This window comes from Furipterus horrens, unplaced genomic scaffold (genome assembly GCF_987537825.1).
Source record: "Furipterus horrens unplaced genomic scaffold, mFurHor1.1.pri manual_scaffold_17, whole genome shotgun sequence".
Taxonomy (NCBI): Eukaryota; Metazoa; Chordata; class Mammalia; order Chiroptera; family Furipteridae; genus Furipterus; species Furipterus horrens.
This window is the reverse complement of record NW_028327187.1, coordinates 56,892,651-56,904,656: the sequence shown is the minus strand read 5'-3', so window position 1 is coordinate 56,904,656 and position 12,006 is coordinate 56,892,651.

Here is a 12,006-nt window from a genome sequence, read left to right as displayed (position 1 = left end):
ATGGAGGGATCTGTCATCAAGACTGTTCTTTTATGCGAGATGTCAAAGCTGTCCTCAGGTTGAGAAAATGGATGGGGTCTTACATAGGAAATAGAGTCAAAAGGAAATGATGCTGCCTCTGAATATGTCTGTTGAGTCTGCCTTAGGAAGGTTCTAGAATGAAATCTTAGGATGTAATTAGCAGTCCAGAAAGCTAGCCACAAAGCTTTGTTCACAGTCTTAAATAAGCCTGTCCTGCAGAACAGCCAGTATTTTCTCAGCATCTGCCCTCGCTAGGGGTGCTCACTGAGTCCCAGGAGCTCTGCAGGTCTCCCAGCCCCTATCCTATGCTCTGGCCTCATTTAAAAGCAGAGCTGGAGGGCACATTTGGCAGTCTCCTTCACTAACAAGCAATCTCTTCTCTGTCCTGATGCTGGAATAATTGAGCACAGAAGTATGTGTACATGAGTGTGTGCATCTGTGTGTGCAAGGTGCAGGGGGAGCAGTTGTATTGCCTGAGGAGGGGAGGTGATTCTCTCCCACCTGCCAGTTACATTACTAGCTGCATCCTCATCTATACATCAGATTTAGCTACACTCTTTCCTTTCCTTTCCTTTCCTTTCCTTTCCTTTCCTTTCCTTTCCTTTCCTTTCCTTTCCTTTCCTTTCCTTTCCTTTCCTTTCCTTTCCTTGCTTTCCTAGGATTCCTAGGAAGGGCTCCCTACTCTGTGCCCTAATGCCACACTGGCCCAGGGCCTTACTATGGCAAAACAGTAAGGTTTCCTCTTAAGTAGATGAAGACTGTAGGCATAGGGAAGCAGGTCCTGAGTGAAGAGGGCTAAATCAGGAGATGCAGGTCAGGAGAAGGGGCTCATCCATACACAGGCACTACCAAGGCAGTGTGCATAGTGGTTAGGAGCATGGCATTTGGAGGCAGACTCTCTAGGTTCAAACCTCAGTTGTTATCTTACTAGCTGTATAACCCCTCTGTGCCTCAACTTTCTTGCCTCTAAAATGGGAATAATAACAATACCTTCTTATAGGGGTATCTTATGAATTTAACATGTTATTGTCTATCAAGTAGTTAGAATAGTGCTGGACATACATTAAGCACTCAGTAACGATGAGCTGTATTTATTATTTTTCCCTTTCCCATCCTCCATCCACAATCAAGGCAAGATTAGGATCATAAACTATCCCATAGCCAGCCATGCTCTTCCAAGGCTGGAGCTCATCTGCCCTTTGGGAATGTGTTATCTGTTTTAACATCTAATTGCTATTGATGTCATTTTAGTCTGTCTTCTAAGGGACAGGAAGGAGAATTTGTTCCCAACTCCCAAGCTTCCAGGTGTCCTTATTAGACACCTGTCCTGATGAGTGGCCATGAAAGTTTCTCTCCAGTGATCCTTTGGCTCAGCCTCAGCTCAGGGTAATGAGGCCTGAAGCCTTGAAGACCTCTGCAAGTGCTGCCTGGGTTAGCTCCGACATTGTCATCCCTTGAGGGCTTAAAGCCTAGTTGTCTGCTTCACACACAGAAGAAAATGGTCTAGATTCTCAGGGGAGCTTCCGCTGAGCATCCTAGTCAAGAACAGCAGGAAATGCCAGAGTGAACCAGGGAGGAGGTCATGGCATGCAAGGGTTGAGGGAAGGTCTTCCATGTCCCTAACAAGAGCATTCTCCCCACTGACACCCATTAGTGCAACCCTACATAGAAGTTTCCTCAGGAGGTTGATCAGACAAAGGTAATAAGAAAGTCAAATCAATGAAAAACTTCAGCATAGAGGAAAGAGGAAAATCCGTTGAGAGATCCAGGCCAACTCTGAAGAAACAAAGAATTAAAAATAGTTAAGTTCTCTCTCACTCTTTTATAAAAAATTTGCTGTGGGGTGGAATTGAGGAGGGCACTAGAGCTGGACAGGATACAAGAAACATTTGTTCTGCCTGCTCCAGGAAGAGGTGAGTGAATATACATTATTTTCTAGATCGCTTCCAGAAATGGTCACCTATAACCACAGATCAAGGATCCCCATGCTACCAGAATTCTCTTTGCAGTGGGCATACCCATACACCACCCACCAGCACTCTGCCCACAGCTGTTGCAACTTCTGGTCTTCCTAAAGCCTGGGCATGCCTCATTGGAGGATTCAGTAGCACTGTGTTGACTGACACTTGAAGAATCCACATTTGGTCCCTACACACTAAAGTTAGCATTAGATGGGACACTATGGGTGGAAGGCAGCAACATAACTCTGGCCCATCCCAACCACAAAGTAAGCTCAGAGGACTCCAGAGGAGGTTGGAGCTGAGGGCTTGAGTTTGGATGAGGGACATTTTTTACCCTACTAAGCACTTTAAAGAGGCAGGTCCTCAGTAGAGAACTGTTTTGTATGGGGCTTTGGCATTTGTCTGGGTTTGGGTGAGGACGGGGCAGGAACAAGCTCCTGAGAGTGAGGTAAATGAAGGTGCAGCCAAGAAGACACTGACTGGTAGGGTGCTAGAAGGGTAAAACTCCAGACAAGGTTCTTGTCAAGTCTGCATCCTTAGGCTCTGAGGATGTGGGACAGAATTAAAGAAAGGAAACAGCTATTTATTAGGTTCTTATTATTATGTGTCAGGCAGAGTGCTGCTTTTTAATGAGTATCAAGTGTGTCAGGCACTTTCTATACATGATTTCACTTAATCTTCACAGCCACTCTCTGAGTTTGGCATTATTATCTCCACTTCTAAGTTTGGTAACAAAAACGCAGAAAAGTTAAATGACTTGCCCAAAGTTGCCCAGCTGGTGCAGAACTGAGATTTGAATCTAGATCTGACTGACTTGGAAGTTGGTACTTAACACTACATAGCCATTCCTCAGTGTAATCTCCTCAGAATCTTTGTGTCAGAAAATGTTCTATAAAAAACAATATCTTTTTTTAATTTAAAAGTTGTGTATTTATTTCTCTTTTAAGTATATTTTATTGATTATGTTGTTACAGCAGTTCCAATTTTTCCCCTTTGCTCCCCTCTGCCCAGTACCCCCCTTTCCTCCAGAAATCCCAGTCCCCTTAGTTCATGTCCATGGGTCATGCATTTAAGTTCTCTGGCTTCAACCTTTCCTATATTATTCTTAACTTCCTCCTGTCTATTTTGTACCAACTGATTATGCTTCTTAATCTCTGCACCATTTCTCCATTTCTCCCCCTTCCCCCACCCAGCTGATAACACTCCAAATGATCCTCATACCTATGATTCTGTCCTATTCTGGTTTGCTTAGTTGGATTTTGTTTTTATTTTTTAGATTCAGTTGTTAATAATTGTGAGTTTGTTGTCATTTTAGTGTTCATAGTTTTGATCTCTTTTTTCTTAAGTAAGTCCCTTTGACATTTCATATAATAATGGCTTGGTGATGATGAACACTTTTAGCTTTACCTTGTCTGGAAAGCATTTTATCTTCCCTTCCATTCTAAATGATAGCTTTGCTGGATAGAGTAATCTTGGTTGTAGGTTGCTTTTCATCACATTGAATACTGCTTGACAGTCCCGTCTAGCCTGCAAAGTATCTTTTGAGAAATCAGCTGTTAGTCTTATACGCATCCCTTTGTAGGCAACCCTCCACTTCTCTCTTGCTGCTTTTAGGATTCTCTCTTTATCTTTCACCTTTGGTATTTTAATCATGATGTGTCTTGGTGTGATCCCCTCTATGTCCAGCTCATCCAGGACTCTCCATGGTTCCTGGACTTGTATGTCTATTTCCTTCACAAAATTTGGGAAGTTTTCCTCCATTATTTTTTCACATAAGTTTTCAATTTCTTGCTCTTCCTCTTCACCTTCTGGCACCCCCATGATTCAGATGTTGGCATGTTTAAAGTTGTCCCAGAGGTTCCCAAACCTCTCCCCATGTTTTTCAAGTCTTATTTTCTCATTCTGTACTGGTTAACTGTTTTTTTCTTCCTCATGTTCCAAATAATTGATTTGAACACTAATTTCCTTCCCATCATCATTGGTTTCATGTCGATTTTCCTTCGTTTCACTTAACATAGCCTTCACTTGTTCTCTTATGTATTTGCCATACTCAAGCATATCTGTCAAGCCTGTGAGCATTTTTATCATCAGTGTTTGGAATTCTGCATCTGTTTGGTTGGCTATCTACTCGTCTGTTAGATTGACTATCTCCTTGTCACTTAGTTCTCCCATTGGAACCTTGAACTGTTCCCCCTTTTGGGCCATACTTCTGTGTCTCCTCATCTTGACAGGCATATATGTTTGCCTCTGTGCCTTAGGTAGAGCTGTCGCTCCTATTACATTTAAGGGGTGGAGCCTTAGGTATTCATCAGTACAGGGTGACCTGTTTCACCACGTCATGGCGCTGTATGTACAGGAGGGATCTGAGAAGGAAAAATGCCACTTGGTCAACACTTGCCCCTTTTCCAGGCACTTCTTCCACTTCCATATGTGACTGGTGCCTCTCTAGCTGTTGCCCTGGCTGTCGTTCCCAGAGTCAGGGGGTCTGTGGACATTCTAGGACTGTGGGGACCCTTTAAAAAAGTGGACTCCACTGAGAGACTGACAGTTTCTGCTTCCATCCCAACCCCCACTAATAAGCACAGCAGAAGCAATGAGGCTTGATTTTCCCCAGTGCTGGGACCGTGAGCTGCACAGTTTGGTCAGGAGCTGGGAATGCTCCCTAGGTGTCCCTCCTGACTTTTTAAAACGAGTGACTGCGCTTTCTGCTGGCCTGCTGCTGCAGCCGTTGCTGCCACCACCACACCACGTCCTCTCTGTCCTGGTTCTGCCCCTCATACCTGTCTGGATGAGTACATATTTCTTCTTTATATATTTGTTTGCTGGATTTTCATGCAGTTTGATTTTCAGGAACTTCGGGTTGTTTCTAGTTTTGAGGTAGTTGTATTCCTTCTTAATTGTGGAGGGAGACACAGCGTGTCTGTCTATGCCTCCATCTTGGCCAGAAGTAAACACTTTTTATTTTTAACTTATGTTAACCCAGCCTTTCCCAAACATATTTGCCCACAGAGCCCTCTCTTCACACTACACCTTTCCACATCCAGTGTAACTGAACTCCTCTGAAACAAACTTCGGGAAACTCCCTTCTCCTTCTAGTGAGGGACTCCAATAAAACTTGTCAGTACTTTGGATAGGTTTTCATTTGATTTTATGAGTACTTTCTTTCCTATTCATTATCTCCTATTTGGAGGAGGGATGGAGGGGGATTCTTTTTAAAAATGCCAGTCTGGCCCTGGCTGGGTGACTTAGTTGGAGTGTTTTCCCGTGCACCAAAAGGCTGTGGATTTGATCCTCAGTCAGGGCACATACCTGGGTTGCGAGTTCAATACCTTGTTGGGGTTCATATGGGAGGTAACCAATTAATGTTTCTCTCTCACATCAATGGTTTTCTTTCTTTTTTTATTTAATCTTTATTTTAATTCTTGCCATTACCATTTAATCCCCTTATACCCCTCCCCCTAGCAATCACCACACTGTTGTCCATGTCCATGAGTCATTTTTCCTTTTTGCTCAATCCTTCCACCCCCTAACCTCCCTTGCCTCCCTTGCTGTCATCCTGCTCTCCATCTATAGTGTATCCCCATTTTCCTTGTTAGATTAGTTTGTTCATTAGATTCCATGTATGAGTGAAATCATATGGTATTTACCTTTCTCTGACTGGCTTATTTCACTTAGCATACTCTTCTCCAGGCCCATCTATACTGTTGCAGATGATAAAATTTTTTATGGCTAAGTAGTATTCCATTGTGTAAATATCCCATAGTTGTTTTATCCACTCATCTACTGATGGGCACTTGGGCTGCTTCCATATCTTGGCAATTGTAAATAACACCGCAATGAACATAAGGGTTCTTATGTTCTTTCAAATTAGTGTTTTGAGTTTCTTCAGATAAGTTCTGAGAATTGGGATCGCTGGGCCAAAAGGCAGATCAATTTTTAGTTTTTTGAGATATCTCCATATTGCTTTCCACAGTAGCTGCACCAATCCACATTTCCACCAACAGTGCAAAAGGGTTCCCTTTCTCCACATCCTCGCCAGCACTTGTTGTTTGTTGATTTATTAATGATAGCCATTAATAATGACATGGAGCATTTTTTCATATGTGTATTGGCCATCTTTATAGCCTCTTTGGAGAAGTGTCTATTCACATCTTTTTCCCATTTTTAATTGGGTTGTTTTTTTGGTATTGAGTTTTGTATAAATTTTGGGTATTAACCCCTGATCAGATGCATCAGCGAATGTGTTCTCTCATTCTGTGGGCTGTCTTTTTATTTTGCTCATGATTTCCTTTGCTGTGAAAAAAATTTTAGATTGTTGTAGTCCCATTTATTTATTTTTTCTTTTGTTTCCCTCGCCTGGGGAGATATAGCCAATAGACTATTGCTACAAGCAATGTCCAAGATTTTGCTGTCTATGTTTTCTTCTAGGATTTTTATGTTTTGGGGTCTAACATTTAAGTCTTTGATCCATTTTGAATTAAATCTTGTATGTGGTGTAAGGTGGCCTAGTTTCATTTTTCTGCATGTCCAATTTTCTCAACACCATTTATTGACTGATGTTTTTTCTTTCTCTCTATCTCTAATACCAATAAACTTATCCTCTGGTGAGGATTTAAAAAAATTTTAAATGCTAGCCTGTGTCAGCTGGTTGCTGGGTACAGTGAAATAGTCATTGTGTCTTTGTTGGGGCTGGGACTTTACAAGAGGAGGGGCAGAAACTGGGCTGGTGTTCTGGTGGCTGTGAGATAAACAAGAGGATGGAAGTCCAGATAGCCCAAGTCAGCTCTCCACTCTAACCTTCCAGATCAAAGCCGGGAGGATCAAATCCCAAGAATGCCATGGCTCAGTCCAATGATTGTATTCTTCTTTAAATCTGTGAGTAGAGATGGAAAAATGTTCTCGGATTATCTAATAAAGGCCAGCCATGAACAAGGTACTGCACTAGTCTAGGGCTTTGTGGGGAGAGGATATCTGGTCTCTATAGCCCTTACACATAGGACTAGACACAGCACACCCTCTGTCCCTGACACCCACAGTGCCTTTGTGGGAAGGTCCTCTACATGAACTTGGGAAATTCATAGAGAGCCATCTGAAATAGTTTTCCCCCTGCCAACATTTCCTCAAGATTCCAGATCCTCCTACTTGGTCCCATCTCTCTTATTTCCTCTGTTGCTTGCTTGGTCCGGGATAGGAGCCCCTGCCATAACACCTGAAAGCAGAGATGGCTGCAAGTAGCTTTAGCTCTACCCTTACTGCTGTAGATGGCCACTTGCTCTCCAAGCCACTCCAAATGAAAGGATAACCTAAATAAAATACCCTTAAGCAGATGCAGCCTCCAGGCAAATTCCCCTTCTCCCCTAACACAAATTTCAGATTGCTGTCCCTAAACCCCTGTTGCATAAAAATTTCTGGAACTTTGTTCCTGGTTTCCCTGTCTTTTTCCTTCCTCACCATCCCTTGAGACTTTCTTGACTGGCAATCATCTGAGAACAGACATGCTTAGGTCAATGAATGCTCCCACTTCTTCATTAGAGGGCTCTCAGGGTTGTGTCTCATGCCCAAATCAGCCAGCACATCCATCCCCGTCCCCTAGCAGTGCTTTCTTTAGCATCTCAATACAAGGGCACCAGCTGTGAAGAAGAGGAGGCAGGATACAGTCTCATCAGATGAAGCTAAGCTAAGTTCCTCAAGGCAGAAACCATGGCTTATAGCCCTTCTGAACCCCCTCCTCCACACCTTGTGCCCAGCACAAGGTGAGCAGGATGCTGACAGCAGTAAGAATTCACTTTATCCTTTCTGGCTGACTGATGGGCCCATTGTCTACTGTCAGCACTAAATAGAAGCTCTGCAGTTGGCAGCTCTGGCTCCTCCCTTCATGCTCCCTGAAATCCCTATGCTGAGCTAGCAGCATCACCAGGCCTCCTCAGTTCTTTATCCTGAAAGGACCTGAAGAAAGAGACTTGCCTGGTTTTGTTCTGTGCAGATATTCTGAGATGGTTGTAGGAACTGGGTGCAAACCCCAAGATAAGTCATAAGACACATCAAATACAGCAATTCCCTATTATCTATGGGGAATATGTTCCAAGATACCCAGTGGATGCCTGAAATTCTGTGTAGTACCAAACCATATATATATACACTGTTTTTTCTATACATATATACTGTTTTACTTAAAGGAAGCACTTTGTGACTTGTCTTTGGCACATCCAAATTGCCAGCATCACTACTCCTGTGTTTGGGACATTATTAAGGAAAGAAAATTAAGGGTTACTTGAACACAAGCACTGTGTGTGATACCTTGAGAGTTGATGTGACAGATGGCTACTATGTGACTAAGGGGCTCGGAGCAGCTACAGTGTAGAGACGCTGGACAAAGGGATGATTTACATCCCTGGTGGGACAGAGTGCGTTGGCACGAGATTTCATCATGTGCTCAGAACAGCATGCAATTTAAAACTTATGAATTGTTTTTTTTCTGGAATTTTCCATTCAATGTTTTGGACCTTGGGTAACTGAAACTCTGGAAAGAGAAACTGCAGTTGTGGGGGGACTATTGTACATTACAACCAAGCCACATTCATACTCACATACCCAAATGCACACACACACACACACACACACAATTTAATTAGCAAATGCTGTGTGCAAGGTTAATGAGAGAATAATCAAGGTTGGAATGATACACTAATATATCAACTAAGAGTAAGATGCAACCTATTGTAAAATGGAATTTCTTGTAGAGGAATTGCCAGGAATCTAATAGAATTTCCCTTAGGCACTCTTTGAAAAGCAACATGACATACCACGAAGAACTAGCCCTGGGTTCTTGGTGGGTTTCTCTGCTTACTAACTGGATGGTTTTGGGAAAGTTATCTAAATTTTCAGAGTCTCAATTTCATTATTTGAAAAATGGTGATGATTATAATTTCTTCCTTGTGGGATAAAAGTGAAGTAATCTATGTCTTAGTCATTGAAGTGAGGAGGGATGCACACCATGCAGGATTTCAACTTAAGTGATTTTGGAGTAGGTTTTAAGTAGGATTTTGCACTGGATTGGATGTTGTCAAACCAGGAGTAATCCTATAATTGGATATCTCAATAAATCTTGTCTAAAAATATGGAAGATTAGAGCAAAGATAAAGATGTAATTAAAGGAACAATAGTCATATTAACCAGAATAGGGGCATTATGATTATTTATATGGTTTAGTTAATGTTCATGTCTTGTCTGTGTCCAGATCTAATTATACAATGTTCTTTTTTTAATCTGACACTCTCCCAGCTGAGCTATTTCAGCCCCCACAGTGGTCTTTTTTGGTCTTGATCCATTACGGTCAAAGAGTGGCCTTTTCTAATGTTATATTCTGTGGAACTGTTTAGCAGGAGAACAGTAAGGCCAGGTTTTATCTGTCAGGTGCTGCTTGTTTTTCTTAGTGCCTCCCTTGGCCAAGGGTTGATGAAGTCAGGCTGTAACACATTAATCAATGATGTCTGGATTTTCACCATTGCCAAGATTCTGCTGATCAGGAGGCTGTTTGGAGGATGTAGCCTATAGTAGGACTAGGGTTAGCCTGTTCTGCTCATTATGGTGCAGAATTAGTTGTTGAATCCTCTGATGTAACAATGATTGGGCAGTAAGTAGAATTTGAAACATGAAACAGGATACTGTAATACTAACAATTATCAGAAACAAAATAATAATTAGTCCAGGAAACAAGTGGCTCCCCTCCTGCTGTTTTACTTATCATATAGTATATTGACATAGCAAGAAGTATTTGCTATAACATAAAATGCCCCTTGACTAGTTGAGAGGAAATCAAGGGTAATGTGATTGTCTGTAAGAGCCCTAACTACTGTATTTAGATTAGTTTGTCAGGCTTTCAGAATAGAGGTTATGTTTATTTATGACTTTATCTAGGGTCAGAAAAAAGTTTGGGACCACCTTTGACAGCTGTATTATTCCTAGTCGTGGAACTCAAGCTTTGAGAGTATTCATACATGAAGAGCCAATCAGTTATTCATTCTAGGAATTCTCCAGAGTATCTTGTGTATGCCTCGTTTTGGAGGTAATTGAGTAATTTTGGGGGAATTTAAAAACGATTTCTAGAAAAACATGGTCCTCTAGAAGAGTGGTAGTTTTAGACATCTGAAAGTCCCTAGAAATTATCCTGAATACACAGGTTAAATTATTTTGTGACATTGATGTCTCATATCTACATATGAAGTACTACCCTGGTGGGGCACAGACTGTATTGGGAGCAAAAATGTCATTTGTGACAATAGCAGTGAGCCCATTTTGTGTTCCTCTAAGTTAGCAGAGTTTTTTGAGTAGAGTTAAACAGTTATTACAAAGCACGCTGACGTCTCTGGAGTCGCTATAGGATATGAAAAATTCTCCAAGAGAAGTAGGTGATTGTAGGTTTTCCTTTCTTCAGGTGAATGGAGAAACCTGACTGGGTTTTGAGCGTCATGCAGCAACTGACAATGTGAAGGCGAAAGCAATATTTCCTAAGAGGCTAGGCCACTAATCAAAAAGTGGTGAGTATTTTTTTGCCAATAAAAGAGTTTACACAGCACGGGGGATCATTGAAGTTAGTAGTGCTCTAGAACTAAGCTAATTGAAATTTTTACATATTTTGCTATTGCTCGTATAGCTCTTAGATAGGTGTTATGTCTTAGCGACAGCTTATAATAAAAGACTGAACTAACCATTATACCTCTGACCATTTCTGTGTAATTATTAGTGCCCCTAGTGACTATCCAGAAACTCTATAAATAAAAAGGTTAAAAGGTTTTTTGAATCTAGAATCCTGGTAAAAGCTTTTGGTAGACAGGTATTATAACAGTCTTTGTGCTTAAATATGAGTATGTCTCATTTAATTTGAAAGTTACTAACCCTGGAAAGATGTCTATATTTGTGTGTGTATATATATATTCATTTAAAATTTTTTATTTATTTATTTTTTGAGAGAGGGGAAGGGAAGGATAAAAAGAGGGAGAGAAATATCGATCGGTTGCCTCTTGCACACCTCCAGCTGGGAGCCTGGCCTGCAACCCAGGCATGTGCCCTGACTGGGAACAGAACCAGTGACCTTTTGGTTTGCAGGCTGACATTCAATCTACTGAGCCACACCAGCCAGGGGTACACTCCATTTTTAATTTGTCAAGCTATTTTAATACAAAGTTTGGTAGGCAAAGTTTTCACAACAGTCTGGCTTAATTAAAAGCTGGAGACATTTAGACAAACCTAATTATTCTTATTGTCTTTTATAGGGTGAAAGGGCAAATCTTTATGTTACATAATGGCCATTTTAAGAAACAAAAAAATCATTTAGGCACAAAACATATGATAGTTTTATTATTCTGCATTTCAGAAAGGCAAAGTTGAAAATAGTTGTTAGTAGGGACATAAATACCTCAAGCAAGAAATATTTATAGTTAATATCACAAAATTGCCCAGCAATAAACAACGATGTATATTAGAGAATTAATTCTTTTTTTTTAAGTAAGCAATCGTTTTAAAAAACAATTTCAGAATATGTCACAAAGCTCTGAGAGTTAACAGAGTAATTCGGTGACAAAAAGGAACCTCTACTAACCTGGGCATAGAATAACTTAGTCATTCTGCACTTTAAAAAACACCCAAATTATAATTTTAAAAGATTTTATTTATTTGCTTTTTAGAGAGAGGGGAAGGGAAAGAGAAAGAGAGGGAGAGAAACATCAATATGCAAGATGCATTGATTGGTTGCCTCTCCCATGCCCCCAACTGGGGATCATGGAATGCAGCCCAGGCATGTGCCCTGACTGGGAATTGAACTGGCGACTTCTTGTTTGCAGGCTGGTGCTCAGTCCACTGAGCCACATCAGCCAGTGTAGAGATTGCTACACTATTCATGTAACAACTGTAGTAAAGGACTTATTAATATACCTTTATATATATGCATTTATGTAACACAGGTTTGTAAATATGAAAACAGATAATACTCTCAAGCTTTTAACTATAGCTTTAAATATATTTAACT